This window comes from Macaca thibetana, chromosome X, assembly GCF_024542745.1.
Source record: "Macaca thibetana thibetana isolate TM-01 chromosome X, ASM2454274v1, whole genome shotgun sequence".
Taxonomy (NCBI): domain Eukaryota; kingdom Metazoa; phylum Chordata; class Mammalia; order Primates; family Cercopithecidae; genus Macaca; species Macaca thibetana.
The window spans coordinates 64814611-64830486 of NC_065598.1; the positions used below are offsets into that span (position 1 = coordinate 64814611).

The 15876-nt window shown below is 40.6% G+C and overlaps 1 protein-coding gene across 3 annotated transcripts in view; it reads right to left on the minus strand.

Moving 5' to 3' along the window:
* OPHN1 (oligophrenin 1) overlaps window positions 1–15876 on the minus strand; it is a 376301-nt gene that overhangs the window by 320096 nt on the left and 40329 nt on the right. Inside the window, exon 2 of one of the 3 annotated variants that reach the window (XM_050776882.1) lies at window positions 1403–1609. The exons of the other annotated variants lie outside the window; for them this stretch is intronic. The gene's annotated coding sequence lies outside the window, so the exon portion shown is untranslated. The remainder of the gene's footprint in view (window positions 1–1402; window positions 1610–15876) is intronic. 3 annotated transcript variants of the gene reach the window in all.

A 15876-nucleotide genomic window follows, 5' to 3' on the forward strand; every position in this document is an offset into this window, starting at 1 on the left:
CCTAATGGCATATTTCTCAGTATCCCCGGTTTTTTGTTGTTGTTGTTTGTTTGTTTGGTTGGTTGGTTGGTTTTGTTTTGTTTTTTTTCCACGGAGCCTCACTCAGTCACCTGGGCTGCGGGGCTGGACTGCAGTGATGTGATCTTGGCTCACTGCAACCTCTGTCTCCAGGGTTCAAAGAATTCTCCTGCCTCAGCCTCCCAAGTAGCTGGGACTACAGGCACGTGCCACCATATCCGGCTAATTTTTGTATTTTTGGTAGAGACAGGGTTTCACCATGTTGGCCAGGCTAGTCTCAAACTCCAGACCTTATCTACCCACCTCGGCCTCCCAAAGTGCTGGGATTACAGGCATGAGCCACCATGCCCACCCATGTATCCCCATTGTTAAGTGACACATGACTGTATATGTTATCTACAACAGACTCACTTTAGACCCAACGACAAAAATAGATTGAAACTTAAAAGATGGAAAAAGCAATTTCATGAAAATAGTAACCAAAAGAGAATTGAAGTGGCTCTGCTAATATCAGACAAAAGAGAGCTTAGGTCAAAAATCGACATGGAAGGCAAATCCATTCAACAGAGAAAGAAGAGTCTGTTCAACAAATGGAGCTGGAACAACTATATTTCCACATCAAAAGAAACCCACAGCCAGGTACAGTGGGTTATATTACATTATGAATGTAACCAACGCCACTGATCTGTATATTTACAAATGGTCAAAATCAAAAATGTTATGTTATATATTTTACCAAAATATGCCTCAGAACCTATGCTCTTGACCATTGTGTACCCCTCCAACTCTGCCGGCATCTGTAAAATATGAATACTAATCCCTATCCTATCTCTTTCATTCTTATTGTAAGAATCAAATTAAATAGGAAACATGACAGGACTTTGTAAACTATAAAGGGCTGAAGTCAGGTGCCATTATTATCTTGGAGATGTACACATAAAATACCAAACTAAGTTGTGTCTTGGTGCTGTACAATAAATCATTTGTTTTGCCACATCTGGAAGCTCAAAGACCATTTCAATTGCAGTGTCAGTTTCCAGTGACACTACTCCAAGCAGGTAAAACATTACACTTGACCAGACTGATAAGGATCTCTGGTCAGACTGGTTGTGACTACAACTTTTCCATAGCATTACTTCCTTTCTGTGTATCTTGCACATGCTTGTCACAACAAAAAATGTATTCACCTAGGATCTCAGAACACTGATCAAAGAGGAAGTTTAAGAAAAAAAAAAAAGACATCGCAACTGTCAGCTCTTTCTCAGGGAGACTAAGGAGAGTTGCTGGGGAGCCTACATGGCATGCAGGGCCAGAGAGCACAGAGAGGATGGACAAACTTGCTGTGGTATACAGCTTTGGAAATGGCTCTGTGACCAAGACCTACCATAGGCACAATCAGCTTCTGGAGAAGGTTCTTCAGCCTTTTCAGCTCTGCTGAGCAGTATGTTTTAGAAAGCCTCCCCAACGGGGAACTGGCACATTACCAGGTTACTGACACCAAAGCAGCAGTGCTCACAGCAAAACACGGTCTTAGACTGGATTTGTTTGGAGAACAGGGCAAGAGGCTCCCAACGCAGATACTGAAGGGCATCTTGAAGAGAAAAACCAAGTTCGACACTTTTAAACAAGAATAAAGGACCAGTGTTCCTTCTGTAAGAGGGAGCCCCAACATCTTGCTTTATTCACAGAGTCCAGAACCCTTTTCCTTTACTCATTTGATCCATCACATATGACTTCATTTTTCATTTTGTGTTTCTGGCTACACACTCTTGCCTTTATTGAACTGATTCTGGCCTTAGTTCCCCTCCCAACTGGAAATTACTATCATTTCTTGACTACAAGTGGTTTCAGTCATCATCCCAAAAAAATCCATCTACCAGAACCCTACCTCAGCACTGGCCCATGTACCCCAACATCCTTGGAAGGGATGAAAAGGGACAATGTGTATTACGTGTTATCAAATTTTGTCAATCACGAAATTAAACAGCAAAATTTGAAACTCTATAAAATGAATACTAATAATAGCTATTTGTTGTGTGCTAGGCATTTATATATGTAAATAGTAGTCTGGAATCTTTCCTTTAACCACATGAACTACATGCTATCATTATCCCCATTTTAGAGAAAAGAAGAGTGAGGCCATGACAGGTTAAGTGATTTCTAAGGTGTCACAGTTAAGTTGTGGCAAATGGTGCTAGTGCAATTGGGGGAAGAAAAAAAAAAAAAAAAAACTTCTAACTAAACCTCACACCATACACAAAAATATAACTCAAAATAGATAACAAATCTAAATATAAAACCTAAAATGCTAAAATGTCTAGAAGAAAACATAAGATAAAATCTCCATGATCTAGGGTTAGGTGAAGTATTCTGAGGCATCCATAAGCACAATCCAGGGCACAGTGGCTGATGCCTGTAATCCCAGCACTTTGGGAGGCCAAGGCGGGAGGATCACGAGGTCAAGAGATCAAGACTGTCCTGGCCAACATGGTGAAACCCTGTATCTACTAAAAATACAAAAATTAGCTGGGCATGGTGCCATGCACGTGTAGTCCCAGCTACTCAGGATGCTGAGGCAGGAGAATGGCTTGAACCTGGGAGGCAGAGGTTGCAGTGAGCCGAGATCGCGCTACTGCACTCCAGGCTGGCAACAGAGTGAGACTCCATCTCAAAACAAACAAACAAACAAACAAAAAATAACAGAAAAAAAAAAGAAAAAAACACAGGGAAAAAAACTAAATAAATTGAACTTCATCAAAATTAAAATATTTTGCTCTGTGAAAGACCCTAATGAGAGGATTTGGGGTTTTGTTTTGTTTTGGTTTTGAGACAGGGTCTGATTCTGTCACCCAGGCTGGGGTGCAGTGGCATAATCATAGCTCACTGCAGCCTTGATCTCTCCAGCTGAAGGAATCGTCCTGCCTCAGACTCCCAAATAGCTGAGACTACAGGCATGCATCACTATACCTGGGTAATTTTTTTCATAAGATGATTTTAGAAAAGACAAGCCATCAACTAGAAGACAATATTTGCAAATCATATATGTGACAAAGAACCCATACTCAGAATACATAAAAGATTCACTAAACGTTATTATATTATGTAAACAGAATATGTAACATTCAATAAAGAAAATTAACAACCAATTACATTAGTAGGCAAAATATTTGAACAGATATTTGACCAAAGATACATGGATGGCAATTAAGCGCCTGAAAATACATTCAACATCATTAGTCATTATGGAAAAGCAAACTAACACCCAGACAAGATTCCACTTCACACCTATTAGCAAGGCTAAAATAACAAAGTGGCCATACCACGTGCTGCCAAGGATAGAGAGAAGCTGGAATTCTTATACATTGCTAGTGGGAATATAAATTGTCACAGCCACTCTAGAAAATGGTTTGGAAGTTTCTTATAAAATTAAACATGTACATATATGAGTGCACAGTCCCACCCATGGGCATTTACCCTCTAGAAATAATGTGTGTTCACACACACACACAAAAAAACATATAATAATGTTTACAGCAGCTGTATCTGTAATCATGAAAAACTGAAAACGTGCCAGACATGGTGGCTCATACCTGGAATCCCAGCCTCTGGGAGGCTGAGGCAGGAGGATCACTTGAGGCCAGGAGTTGGAGACCAGCATGCCCACCATAGTGAGAACTGGTCTCTTTACAAAAATATTTTAAAACTTAGCAGGGCATGGAGGTGCACACCTGTAGTCCTAGCTACTTGGGAGGCTGAGGTGGGAGGATTCAGAACAGGGATCTGAAAAAAAGATTCAGAACAGGGATCCCTGAAGAGAAAAAAAAAAAATGATCTCTGGACTTATCCCAAACTTCCTTTATTTGAATAAGCCTCTATTTTACTTAGATGAGAAGAGCTAACATTTATAGAGTGCTTGCTATGTGCCAGGAACTGTCTCCAGTTTTTCTTTTCTTTCTATGTAGAGGCAGGGTCTTCCTCTATTGTCCAGGATGGTCTTGAACTCCTGTGTTCAAGTGATGATCCCATGTCAGCCTCCTGACTACCTAGGACTACAGGCACATGGCACCACACCCAACTAATTTTTTTTTAAAATGTTTTTGTAGAGACGGGGTCTTCCTATGTTGCCCAGGTTGGTAAGCATTTTATGTATATTAAATTATATAATTCCCAAAACAACCCTACAAAGTAAGGACTATTATAATCTTCATTTTATGGATGAGAAAACTGAGGCACAGAGAGATGTGCCAGGCCCCACAGCTAGGAAGTGAAGGAGCTATAACGTGGTCTGGCTCTAGAATTATGTTCACAACACTTTGCAATATAGTCTTATTACCATATTCTATAGCCTCCCCCTGATCTGCTCTTTAGTCACTGAGTCTGTGGTTTATGTTTCAGTTCATAAAAGATGTATAAACAGAGAAGTCTTAAAGGATTTCCTAGATAAGGCTTGGTTATCTGTATAGTCTTCCACTTTTACAATTACTTCAAATCAGCAAGCACTTCCTTAATGCCAATCCTAGCACTAAGAACCAGGGACCCAGAGACAGACAAAGCACAATCCCTGCCCTCGAAGAACTCATTCTAGTGAAAGAGACTCAAATGGAACAACTGCAATTCAATGCAATAACTCGGACAGCAGAAAGATCAGAGAAGGCTTTCTAGAGGAGGGGAGACAGAAGTTGAGGATGTGAACTTAAAGTTTGCCAGGAAAATATGGCACGGAAGAGCACTTCAGGCAGATGGAAGTAGGTGCAAAGGAATGAATTGCGGGTGGGGGAAGCACAGAGAAATAAATGAGATGGAAAGGGAGAAAGAAATAGGAAACAGAGATAAAGAGAGAGATCATGGAACGACACATGGTTCTGCTCAGTAGGCGTGTTACTGGTTGCTATAAAGGACAGAGGCAAGGCCACAGAAAGAGTGTGGCCACACTGCATGGAGCACCTACTCCTCAGTCATGCTTCCCTTGTTCCATGCTGGCAGACTTAAACATAGCACAAAGAAAACTCCCTGAAGGCTGCCTTGGCCACCACTAGCCTACCACCATCTAGCTCAGTACCTCTTATAGAGTGCCTCGTACCAACTGTGCTTTGTGATTTAAGATTCTAATTTATGACTTTGTTGACATGAAAAATTCAATTACCACTATCGGATTCCTGGAAAGACTTAAAAGAACAGCACTGTGATTTTCACAGGCACTGTCCAGAAGGGCTAACTTTTCACATTTGTAGAGGACTATACAACTAACGAAGATTTCACTCACATTATCTCGAGTAATCTGTTTTTTTTTTTTTTTTTTTTTTTTTTTTTTTTGAGATGGACTGTCACTCTGTCGCCCAGGCTGGAGTGAGTGGCATGACTGACCTCGGCTCACTGCAACCTCCGCCTCCCAGGTTCAAGCCATTCTCCTGCCTCAGCCTCCTGAATAGCTGGGATTACAGGCTCACGCCAACACACCCAGCTAATTTTTACATTTTTAGTAGAGACAGGGTTTCACCATGTTGACCAGGCTGGTCTCAAACTCCTGACCTCAGGTGATCCACCCACCTCAGCCTCCCAAAGTGCTGGGATTACAGGCGTGAGCCACTGCACCCAGCCTTTTCAAGTAATCTTGATAACACTTGTTGGTTAGGTGCTCCTAAACCCACTATACAGAAGACGAAATGAAGCTTAGAGTAGTGAAGTGACCTAAGGTTCCTGCCAGAGTTCAAAGCGTATGTATCCAAATCCAGCGCTTCTTCCACTATACCACAGCTGCAAGACTCAGAGGTTACACCTAGCTCCCACTTGCCCTAGACCTTCCTACCTGCCTCTAAGCCTCTCCAAGACTCACTTCTCACTTATAAAGCTCTCCTTCTCTTAGGCAATCCCATTGATAAACACCATGCCAAAACATAGTATGAGAAGTTTGTCAATGGCTGTCTGCTATCTAAATGAAAAATTTCAAAATCTAAATATATAGCCACTACCCCCTACACATGACACTTCCTATGCTCCCTTCTTTGTTTTATCACATTATCTGATCATACAACTGACTTATTTGTTTTTCATCCATTTCCCCGAATAGAATTCAAGTTCCTTGAGGATAGGGATTTTTTTGTCTTTTGCCCACTGCTCTACCCCCAGTGGCTGCAAGAGTGCTTGGCACAAATAAACATTCATTTAACGAACTATTTCATCTGACATGCAAGGCCCTCCACAGTCTGATTTGCACAAAGGTCTCCCAACCATCTCCAACCTATTTCAAGGTCCTTCCAACATACTTCCTGGCATTCCCACTCCTATCCATTGGATTTTATTTCCACCTAGGTTCACCTAGGTTCTGCTACAGACCACTTCTTTCAGGAAGCCTTCTCTCATCACTCCAACCTAACAGTACCAACCATCTGTGGCATGTGTATGGCACCTCTCAAGTGTGGCTCTACAAGGTCGACCAGACACACCAATTAGATGGCAAACTTCTTGAGGATAGGGTCAATCTCTCTCTCTCTTCTCTCCTCTTTCCTTTCTCTCTCTCTCTCTCTCTCTTGCTGTCTCTTTCTTTCTCTCTCCTCTCTGCAACCCATATTGCTTCTGTCCCAGTGTCTGGTATATGTAACAAGTGATTAATAAATACTGACTCAGTGACCTGTTTATGACAGAAAATCTCAAATTATAGTTCATGTAAATGAAAGGGAGTGAAAACTGTGCTTGGTCCTATCCTATGAACAAAATGTGACAGTGTTATGATTTGTTAAAAGCTATGGCACCAGGCCAGGCGCAATGGCTCACACCTGTAATCCCAGCATTTTGGTAGGCCAAGGCAGGTGGATCATTTGAGGTCAGGAGCTCAAGACCAGCCTGGCCAACATGGTGAAACCCCGTCTCTACCAAAAATACAAAAATTAGCCAGGCATGGTGGTGCACGCCTATAGTCCCAGCTACTCAGGAGGCTGAGGCAGGAGAATCACTTGAATCTGGGAGGCAGAGTTTGCAGTGAGCCAAGACTGGGCCACTGCACTACAGCCTGGGCAACAGAGCGAGACTCTGTCTTAAAAAGTAAATAAAAATAAAATAAAATAAAATGCTATGGCACCAGATGGCCTAAGTTAGAATCTAGGATTCACCACGTACAACCAGTTTGGATAGGAACAAGTTTTAAACTTCTACATGCCTCAGTTTCCTCATCTGTAAAATGGGAATAATATTAGTCCCTAATTCACAGGATGTTTATAAGTATTAAATGAGATAACAAAGGCAAGTACTCAGCCTAATGCACAGAATAAGCCCTCAACAAATATTACTATTATTGATAATGAACTAAGTTTAAGAGTAGGCCTTCTTCATAATGGGTACAATGTTTCTTTTCAGAGTGATGAAAATATTCTAAAATTGATTGTGGTGATGGTTGCACAACTCTGTGAATATACTAAAAAACATTGAATGAGACATTACAAATGGGTGAATTTTATGGTATGTGACTTTTATCTCAATAAACTTATTTTTTAAACCCCCCAAAAAGAATAGATCTTTTATCTATAGATGAGTTGGAACAGAGAGTAGAACAGAAAAAGGGCTCTCCCCAAAAGCAAGTTATTAACACTAGTTGGTCAAAGCCCATAGAATTCATGAAGTCCACTTTTGTTTTCGGTGATAGGCAAGATCTCTGTAGTGTGTGGTCCACTTAGGAGGAGGAATGAGGGTCATCATACTAAGGATGGAGCTAACACTGAAAATGCTACTGAGGCCAAGCTCAGTGGCTCATGCTTGGAATCCCAACATTATGTGAGGCCAAGATGGGAGGATCACTTGAGGCAAGAGTTCAAGACCAGACTGGACAACATAGACAGACTCCATCTCTACCAAGAAATAAAGAAACAAAATGCTATTGAATAGGATCAGAAATGAAGGAGGAGAAAAATAGGTCACCTCTCATCTCAGACCAAGTGCAGACTGCTAAGTTGTCTCAGAGAGCACTTTGGCATGACCTAAAAGGAATTAAACAGGCAATGTTTGGCTGGGCATGGTGGCTCACACCTATAATCCCAGCACTTTGGGAGGCCAAGGTGGGCAGATCACCTGAGGTCAGGAGTTCGAGACCAGCCTGGCCAATATGGTGAAACCCTGCCTTTACTAAAAATACAACAAAAAAATTCGCCGGGCATGGTGGTGCACTCCTGTAATCCCAACTACTCATAAGGCTGAGGCAGGCGAATTTCTTGAATTCAGGAGGTGGAGGTTGCAGCAAGCCAAGGTCATACCATTGTAATCCAGCGTGGGTGACAGCGAGTCTCCATCTCAGAAAAAAAAAAAAAAAAAAAAAAAAAAAAAACAGGCAATGTTGGAGGAACATCCTCCAAAGGGAAGCTCAACATGGAAAACAAGAAAAAGTAAATGGAAAACAACACGCCCTCCAGAAGAGGACAACCCCCTAGGGATCCCCAGAGAGCTCCAACTTGTTCTTGCAATTCTTTCTCTCATCCATGAGAGACCTAATTGCATTTTAGTAATCTCAGACAAAAATTCCATGGCAGAGAAGATTGTTCCCTGTTTACATCTTTGCCTCAGTGTTACTGGTGACAAAGCCAAGTTCTAGAAGCAACTTGACCAGGGAATGAGTTTGGAATTGTCTCCCTCAGGAGGAACCTTTGCCAGGTACCTTATCATTCGTCACTCTGACCTGGGCTAAATAACTGGAAAGTAGGGAGAAATTTATACAGGCGAGGGGTGACTGAAGAAAAAATAAAGAAGCTGGTTATTGTACTTGATTCCTAGAGAATAAGTAATCCAGTATGAAATAAGCATTTCATTGCATTTCAACTTTTAAAAACTGGTCACCCTCTAAATTGTTAAGTAATTTCCTTCATATCACCACCCCTTTCCATTTATATTATTTCAAAAGTAGAAGGTTATGAGACTACTATTTTCCCAGACTATCACATAGCAGGCATTCAACAAATTTTCGTGATTAAATTAAAATGAGGGTATATTATGCTTTAGGTAAATTCCGTGTTCCACCACCTTTTGATCATACTTATGCCTAGGAAGCCCCTCTCACTAGTCAAAAAGCTCTAAGGGCACAAAAACCATCAGAATAACCATGGAATACTACTCAGCCATAAAAGGAACAAAATATTGTCTTTTGCAGCAACTTGGACAGAGTTAGAGGCCATTATTCTAAGTGAAGTAACTCAGGACTGGAAAATCAAATATTGTATGTTCTCACTTGTAAGTGCGAACTAAGTTACGAGGATGCAAAGGCATAAGAATGATATAACAGGCTTTGGGGACTCTGGGGGAAGGTTGGGAGGAGGGTGAGGGATAAAAGACTACATACTGGATGCAGTGTACACTGCTTGGGTGATGGGTGCATGAAAATTTCAGAAATCACCACTGAAAAACTTATCCATGTAACCAAAAACCACCTGTACCCCAAAAACTATTTAAATTACTTTTTTTAAGAAAAGTCAGTATAAATATATTTAAATAAGCCCCTCAAAATATATTGCGAGAAAGGACACTAATCTAGGACTCAGAAGAACTGGGTTGCAGTCCAGTTATGTGGCCTTGAACAGGTCCCTCTGGCCCTCAGTCTTCCCCTCTGAAATAGGAAGGGTTTAAACTAGATCAGTAGTTTCAACCTCAAAGTAGTACTGCTCCTGGGGGACATTTGGCAAGATGCAGAGGTGATTTTGCTTGGCACAATGGCTGGGGGAGCACTGCGGGTATTTAGACATCTAGCAATGCCCAGCACAGACAAACGATGAAGAACTATCCTGTCCAATGGCTAAAGCAGATTACCCACCCTCCCCCAGAAATAACTGGACAAAATAATTAAGATCTCGGCAACTTCTAAAATTCCTTGCTGTAGGCCAATATAACAAAGAATACCGTTAAACTGTGACTGTCCTATTAAGGTGAAGAGTGATGAAACAGTCAGTCATGTTTTGTTTGGTAAAAAGAGAATGAAATGAAAAAGGAAAAGAAAAAATTCCTCTACATTTCATATTCTGAAACTAGTGTGATTAACTAGTTATCTTCTGGAACCCAGCATGACAAGAATAAGATCTGAATGTGGCAATCAGTCATAAGTTAAAACATATCTCTCACACACACACACACACACATACTTGCACACACACAGGAGGAACTTTATTAACTACAACCAGATGTTTCTTAACAACCATTTGCTTCAAAAAATCACAAACAGTGAATTCCATTAGACTCTGCCGTTCACATTTGAAATCTAAGTCAGTCTGAATTAGGGGCAAGTAAAAACAAAGATTGGAAAAGTGTGCATACAGCAGCAAGTTGTTTGCTCTGCTGGTTGCATGTGTTTGGAGCCAATAAAAGAACATGGATGGTTGTTTATCAGTTTCATCCCAAGAGTCAAGAGGGTGGAGTTGGAGAGGCTTTGCTTATTAATATAATTTACTATTTTTAATGCCTGCTCTGAAATGCTTCCCACCAATCTGCATTATTTACTCTGCCTTGTAGATTGGAAACAATGAACCCTTTCTTTCTGCTACTCGTCAACCCAAAGGTAAATCAGTTGGAATAAAAATTCTAATTCCAAGGACTTAACCACAAACTGTTGTGAACCAGCAATTAACTTACTGATACAATACCACAAGCCAGAGAAAGGAGAACATCAAAGCTTTCAGCCCCAAGAGAAGAAGGGCCAACATTTAAATAGAATCTTTTGAGAAGATGGCTTTGGGAAAAAATAGCTTTTCTGATTTTTCTGGACACAATTTATGATAACTCCATCCAAACCCACTACTAATCAAAGCCAAATTTAACCCCTTCCTGAAACTAGACAAGAAACTACAATGAATAAACCTTTTCTTTTAAAGATTTTTTTTTAAAGCAGTTATTTTCTATGGCATAAAAGGCAGACTTCTGTGGCCAGGCCCACTTTGGCAGCAGTCTCCAAGAATATAGCGTAGAGTTCCAGAAATATAAAAATCCTGAATCTGCACTAATATTTTTTGCCAGTGGCCTCACTGGGCCAGTATCCAAACTCTAGGGTCTAATGTTTCAAAATAAGGCCAAACCCAAAACTGAACAATCATCTTTACTGTTTAGCAGTGTCTTAATTCTAAGATGCATTTGCTACCAGCAAGTTGTCATATATACTGGGGAAACTAATATACATATTTGGCTCTGATGAATCCGTTATTTGCCCTGCCACCCACCAGTTGACTTCTCTTAGCCAATCTATCTGCAACTGTTATTAAACTTCGCAGACCTACACAGCCCTTGCTAAGGGTCAGCTGTGTGGGTCGGTTTATTTTGTAAATCAAAGAAGGAAGGAGAGGGGCAAGGAACAACACCTTGTTACCATCTAACATTTGGAAAGGGTGGGATATAAGAAAACCCTAGGTAAACTGTAGCGACTTGAACGTCACAGAGAAATGATTTTCTTCCTTCTATCACCCCTGTTCCCAAATATCAGAGAACAATAAACAAAGGGGAATGAAGCCAGACCACCAAAAGCTACTCTTGTTTTATTCATTTCAAATAGGCATCTCAAATTTATGTCCAAACAAAACTCAACTCTTTTCTCTTCTCTTCCCTTCTCTTCTCTTTTTCTCTTTCTTTCCATCTCTCTCTCTCTCTCCCCCCCGCCCCATATCCTCTCTCTTGCTACCTCCATGGGCAAGTCATGATGATTTCACTTTCTAAGTATATCCTAAATCCCTACACATTTCTCACCATCTCCACCACCACCACTTTAGTCCAAGCCACCATTCTCTTACTCAGATTATTGTAATAGCCTCCTAAACTGATTGCCCTGCTTCCACTCTCATTCCTATAATCCATTCAATGCACAGAGCCAGAAGTATCTTGAAAATACAAGCTATATGATACTCTTTCATCATCCTGTTGTTGTTTCTTTATTGGATTTATTCCTGTAAGAAAATACTGTATCTGTTTGTTTACTAGTGTATTTTATGTCTCTCTCTATGAAAATTTAAGCTCCATAAAAGGGACTTTGTCTCTTTCACCAACATATCTGCATAACTAGGACAGTGCCTGGCATACAGATATTCAATAAATATTTGTGGAATGAATGATTATTTTACAAACTCTTAGTGCACACTTATCTGACAAATCTGTGCTAGGTGCTATGGTTTGATGAAGACAAATAAGACATGTTCCTGCCCTGAAGGAACTCATAGGAGGAGCAGAAACATTAAATAATTACAATATAATATACTGAAAACAAAAATAAAAGTATAACTCAAAGGCACTGCAAGTAAGAAGAGGGGTCATCTGACTATGTCTGGGTGTGACGCAGAGAGCTTTATAGAAGAGAAGAAATTTGAGCTGGAGCTTGAAGAATGAGTATTTCCAGACGGAGAAAATGTGTGATGGGCGTGGCATGCAAAGGGAACAGCACAGGCAAAGAATGGAATCTTAAGCAAAGACGGGGTCAGAAGAATGTGGACTACAGTCAGGAAACAAAAAGCAGTTTCGTAGGTGGAGTGGAAGATATATATAGGAATAAATAATAGAAAAGGAAGCTTGAAGAGGTGGGCTGTGGTCAGAATATAAAGGGTTTCGTATGTCTAATTAAGAAGTTTAGGCCAGGCGCAGTGGCTCAAACCTGTAATCCCAGCACTTTGGGAGGCCAAGGTGGGTGGATCACTTGAGGTCAGGAGTTCGAGACCAGCCTGGCCAACATGGTGAAACCCTGTCTCTACTCAAAATACAAAAATTAGCCATGTGTGGTGGCATGCACCTGTAATCCCAGCTACTCCGGAGGCTGAAGCAGGAGAATGGCTTAAACCCGGGAGGCGGAGGTTGCAGTGAGCCGAGATCGCACCACTGCACTCTCGACTGGGCGATAGGGCAAGACTCTTTCTCAAAAAAAAAAAAAAAAAAAGAAGTTTGGTATTAATTCTTTTAGACTTAGACGGTGGGGAGTAAGCTGCATTTTCAAGCAACCAGGGAAAGGGATTAAGCCATTCAACAGCTATTTATTGAGTGTCTGATCAGATGTGTTTTTAGGAAGATAATCCAGGCAACAGAGGCAAATTTTACTGTATAAAAATTGTGTTTAATGCTAAAGTATTCACAGATGAAATGATATGATGTCTGAGAATTTGCTTCAAAGTAATCCAGGCCCAAGGTGGAAGGTACTAGGTGAGGGGCATAGATATAACAGATTGGCATATGTTAATCATTGTTGAAGTTGGGTATGGAGACACAGGAGTTCTTTATACCATTCTCTCTATTTCTCTATATATTTGAATTTTCCATATCAAAAATAAAAACAAACTGAATTAAGTTTATAATGGAAAAATCTAAAATGTTTAGTAATAATACCTATTTAGTAGTAATAACATCTTACTGAGAAATTATGGTAGATACAGACAATGGAATACTAGTCAACATTTTTTTTTTTTTTTTTTTGAGACAGGGTCTCACTGTTACCCAGCTTGGAGTACAGTGGCACAATCATGGCTCACTGCCGCCTTGACCTCCTGGGCTCAAGCAATCCTCCTGCCTCAGCCTCCCAAGTTGCTGGGACTATAAGCACACACCACCAACTCTGCCTAATTTTTTTTTTTTTTTTTTTTTTTTTTTTTTTGTAGAGACAGGGTCTCGCTTCATTGACCAGGCCAGTCTTGAACTCCTGGATTCAAGTGATCCTCCTACCTCAGCCTCCCAAAGTGCATGGATTACAGGCGTGAGCCACCACACCTGGCCAGAACATGTTTTAATGATAGTTAAAAATAGGCCAGGCACGGTGGCTCATGCCTGTAATTCCAACACTTTGTGAGGGCGAGGCAGGCAGATCATTTGAGATCAAGAGTTAGAGACCATCCTGACCAACATGGTAAAACTCCATCTCTACTAAAACACAAAAATCAGCTGGACATGGTGGAGGGTGCCTGTAATCTCAGCTACTCAGGAGGCTAAGGCAGGAGAATTGCTTAAACCCAGGAGGCAGAGCTTGCAGTGAGCCAAGATTGCGCCACTGCACTCCAGCCTGGGCAACAGAGCAAGACTCCCTCTCAAAAATAAATAAATAAAAATAAATGTGTAATGACATGGAAAGATGTTAGTATGTGTGATTTAGTAAAAAAAAAAAAAAAAAAAAAAAGCCATAAAAATCAGCATGTACAGGATGTTCCAATTTTTTAGCAGGCTGTAGAGTGTTATGGTTAAGAGTGTTGAATCTGGAGCCTGAGAGATCTGAGTTTCTGCCACTTACTTACTATGTGACTTTGGGCGAGGCGGATAATAATAGCATTTACCAGTCATGAGCTTTTCGTAAGGATTAAATTGAGATAATGTATGTGTATTAGTCCGTTATCACACTGTTATAAGGACATACTTGAGACTGGGTAATTTACAAAGGAAAGAGGTTTAATTGACTCACAGTTCCACAGGGCTGGGAAGGCCTCAGGAAACTTACAATCACAGTGGAAGGGGAAGCAAACACGTCCTTCTTTACAAGGCAGCAGCAAGGAGAAGTGTAGAGGAAAAGGGGGAAAAGCCCCTTATAAAACCAGCAGATCTCATGAGAACTCACTATCACAAGAATAGCAGCATGGCAGTAACTGCCCCCATGATTCAGTTACCTCCCACTGGGTCCCTCCAATGACACATGGGGATTATGGGAACTACAATTCAAGATGATATTTGGGTGGAGACACAGCCAAACTATATCAGTATGTAAAGCACTTAAAAGATTATTATTAATATTATTATCAGCTATATATGGCAAGAGCTACTTAAAAAGGAAAACACTGGGGCCAGGTGCAGTGGCTTATGCCTGTAATTCTAACACTATGGGAGGCAAAGGTGGGTAGATTGCTTGAGCTCAGGCGTTTGAGACCAGCCTAAGGAAACAAGGCAAAATCTCATCTCTACAAAAAATACAAAAACTAACGGGCTGTGGTGGTGTGTGCCTGTAGTCCCACCTACTCAGGAGGCTGAGGTGGGAGGATCACTTGAGCCCAGGAGGTCGAGGCAGTGAGCAGAAATTGTGCCACTGTACTCCAGCCCGGGCGACAGAGTGAGACTGTCTCAAAAAGAAAAGTTAGATAAATTATAGTGTATTCACTGATTTACCAAATGAATAATTATTAAGGGCCCACTGCAGACAAGACATTGGAAATATAATGGTGATCAAGACATAAATGGTCCCTGTCCTTGTACAACTTGCAGTCTAGATGAGTTAACAGCAATAACATTAAAGAGCTATTACAGTATTCACAAAACATGTTTTAGCATATGTAGGAATGCTTATGATTTAAAGACATAGTATTAATTGCTTAATGCTACTGAAACAATTTACCACAAATTTAGTAGCTTAAAATGACACAAATGTATTATCTTACAATTCTGGATGACAAAAGTTCAAAGGTGTTGGTAGGGCTGCATTCTTTCTGAAAGCTCTAGGGAAGAATTCAGTCCTGGACTTTCCTAGCTACCAGAGGCTACACATATTCCCTGTATCCTAGACAGCTACTTTTACCATCACATCATCTTCTCTCTGACCCTTCTTCCTCCCACCCCAGATTATAAGGGCCCACCCCAGATAAATCCAAGATAATCTCTTCATCTCATGATCCTTAATCACATCTGCAAATTTCCTTTTGGCACTTAGGGTAACATGTTCATAGATTCTAAGGATTAGGACTTGGATATTTTGGGGAAGCTATTATTCTGTCACAGACATAATTATGAATAGAAAAAAAACAATATAAGGAAATACATAAAAATATTAATAGTGGCTGAGTCTGAGCAATTGCACTATGATTAATATTTTTGTGTCTTTCTCTTTTTTTTGCAATTTCTAAAATATCCACAATGAGCATATATCACTTTGTGACAGAATACAGAGATATAAACTCAAAA